At 41.8% G+C, this 2,861-nt stretch overlaps 2 non-coding genes across 2 annotated transcripts; both read right to left on the reverse strand.

Annotated features, from left to right (window-relative positions):
• Positions 1-1,179: 1,179 nt before the first annotated feature.
• LOC147638764 (U6 spliceosomal RNA) lies at positions 1,180-1,285 on the reverse strand. Its single transcript, XR_015265972.1, has one exon. It is a non-coding gene; the product is annotated as a U6 spliceosomal RNA (small nuclear RNA).
• Positions 1,286-1,455: 170 nt separating this feature from the next.
• On the reverse strand, positions 1,456-1,561 carry LOC147638765 (U6 spliceosomal RNA). Its single transcript, XR_015265970.1, has one exon. It is a non-coding gene; the product is annotated as a U6 spliceosomal RNA (small nuclear RNA).
• Positions 1,562-2,861: the final 1,300 nt, after the last annotated feature.

Consider the following 2,861-nt stretch of genomic DNA (forward strand, 5'->3'; position numbering starts at 1 on the left):
GGCAAAATAGCCTTCTTTTACAGGACTACGGCATACTATTCTTTCTCTAAAAGAAAAGCTATGGAGTTTTGGTCTCTTTCTCCGAAGGACCATAGCAATGTAAGCTTCTTTTCTGAGATATTAGATAAGAATCTCAAGCTCTAGGATTACCTTGAGACTACTTGCTGCCTTCTCATAGTTTTCTTTGTGTAGAGACCCTGACAGAAACAGCAAATTGTTTCGGCCATAACTCTCTGATAAAAGCTCAGAATATGTTCATATAACCAGTCAAAAGGACGGAAAAGGCATCTGGTCTACAAGCCAATGCGAGCAGAATAGACAAAAATGTCTGTATATAGCCACAAACGCACCATCTCTAGAAACGCGTTGTTTTTCTACATTTTTAGTATGCATGGACTCTAAATGTGTAAAAGTACTCTAAATATGACCTCTTATTACCTAAATTCGAAATTCTATTTTTGGGGATACTTATCTCTTAATAGAACTATTCTTATGTTCTTATTTCTTTTAGGACTTTTGGAGCTAATATTTTTATTCTAACACTTTTCTAATGTTTCTAGCCTTATTGTCTCACTCTTCTCTAATTACACTCTCTTTCCTTATTGAAATCTATATTAAAAGAGACATATACATACATGGCTTGGGGGAGGGACCTTACAATAAATTGGCAAGGCGGCCATAAGCCCCGTTCTGTTACCAATTGGTATCACGAACAGTGTGGTAGGATTAATTAGAAAACAAATTGACGCGTGAGTAGGGTGGAAAGTGGGAGGATGGAATGCCCCAATGGCACCATCCTACGGACGGGTGGACCCGATTAGTCGGGTAGCTTTCCAACATATTAAGTGAAAGCCCTACGTTAGATAAATAGGTTCTCAAGCAATTCTATTCTAGAAGACTAGGCCAGCGGCTGTGCCTTGCATGGATGAGGAAAAAAGCGTTGTCTCTAGGAATCAAGACTAGTAGTTTCCCAAATTATGATCAATTACCCTATGGGTGATTTGATTTTTTGAAGACCACGCTCCCCCTGCGGGATAGAACTGGGTCTTACCCATGAATCGTATCCTTGAATCTCTGTATGGTCAAGGTATCGATGAGTAGGAAATTTTCTCTAAGATAAGACTTAGTGGACTATCTTAAGTGTTTCCCCCATTTTGGAAAGGGGGGAACCTTACAAGTAAAAATTTAACCCATTTCTCGATTTGTGCATGTCATCCTTGCGCAGGGGCCATGCTAATCTTCTATGTATCGTTCCAATTTTATCAGATGTCCCCGAAGATGTAACATACCCATCTTCTCACTAATAAAGAAATGTCCATGTAATTATGAGTTTTTATGGTATAAAAATCAATGATTTTATTATTTCAAATAATAAAATCATTGATTTTTATACCATAAAAACTCATAATTACATGGACATTTCTTTATTAGTGAGAAGATGGGTATGTTACATCAAAAAATTTAGACCATTTCTCGATTTGTGCGTGTCATCCTTGCGCAGGGGCCATGCTAATCTTCTCTGTATCGTTCCAATTTTATCAGATGTCCCCGAATTTGGAAAAATTTTCCTATTCATCGACACCTTGACCCTGTAGAGATTCAAGGATACGATTCATAGGTATGACCTAGCTCTATCTCGCAGAGGGGGAGCGTGATTTTCTAAACATCAAATCACCCATAGGGCAATTGATCATAAATTGGACAACTACTAGACTTGATTTCTAGAGACAACGCTTTTTTCCTCATCTTATGCAAGGCATAGCCGCCGCTGGCCTAGTCTTCTAGAATAGAGTTGCCCAACAACCTAATTATCTAGCATAGGGCTTTCACTTAATCTGTTGGAAAGCTACCCGACTAATCGGGTCCACCCGTCCGATGGTGCCATCGGGGCATTCCACCCTACTCACGCATCAATTTGTTTTCTAATTAATCCTACCACACTGTTTGACATAAAAAAACATATTCCTTAATTAAGGCCCTTTTCACAAGGTTTGTTAAAACAGTCTTTTTACACAATGCAATCATGCCAAAGACAAGATATATTTATATAAAAAGTTTATACAAGAAAAATCTCTTCTTTTAAAAATTAACCAAGCTAACCTAGCCACCATTTCCTTGAGGAGCTTGAAAAGGGAGGGCTGGAGCCGCATTGGGAGCATCTTCCCTAATCTCGTTATTGCGCGCTCCTCTTGAGGCAATATTTTGATGTCTCCGAGAAGAGGTCATCTTAGGCGTCGCCTTGTAGAGCTCGCTGCTGCGATCGAAACGCTTCAGTCGGATCTGAATTTTGAGTTCGTTTGCTCACCATATGAGCAAAAGAGTATGACGCACGAATCCTTTCTTAAGGCAAAAAACCCTTATTAAAGTCTACGCAAATGGGGGGAGGAGAAGAGTTAAGGACACTGCCTCCTATTAGCAAGAGGGGGAATGGAGGAAAATTGGCCTATCTGAAAAGAGGCAAATGAGGGGGTGTGAGAGAGGTGGCTGCAAGGGGCGGCTGTACTACAGCAAGTACAACAAGTACACTGCACAGGGACAGACGGCGGTACGGACGACAGTACAACAGGGTATACGCTGCACAGAAATGCGTGCTACCTGTGGAACACCCCCGGGGGTTTATATAGCTGAGGGGTATGGGTACGGGCACTGCACAAAGCAAGGACGAAAGGACGGTGTACCTTCAAAGGCTATGGATCAGTGGCCTACATGGGTCTAGGGGAAAGGTACGGTGTCGGTTGTCCGGGAAAGAAGTGGTACGCATGTACCTTATCTGGTCTGGGGCAGCATGGGTGTCCACATAGGGATACGTGGGGACCATACAGTGGGCGGCCATCCTTTGGTTCTTGGGCGACCATCGTACG

Source organism: Cibotium barometz, chromosome 5, assembly GCF_041138505.1.
Source record: "Cibotium barometz isolate CiBa-2024 chromosome 5, ASM4113850v1, whole genome shotgun sequence".
NCBI classification, from domain to species: Eukaryota; Viridiplantae; Streptophyta; class Polypodiopsida; order Cyatheales; family Cibotiaceae; genus Cibotium; species Cibotium barometz.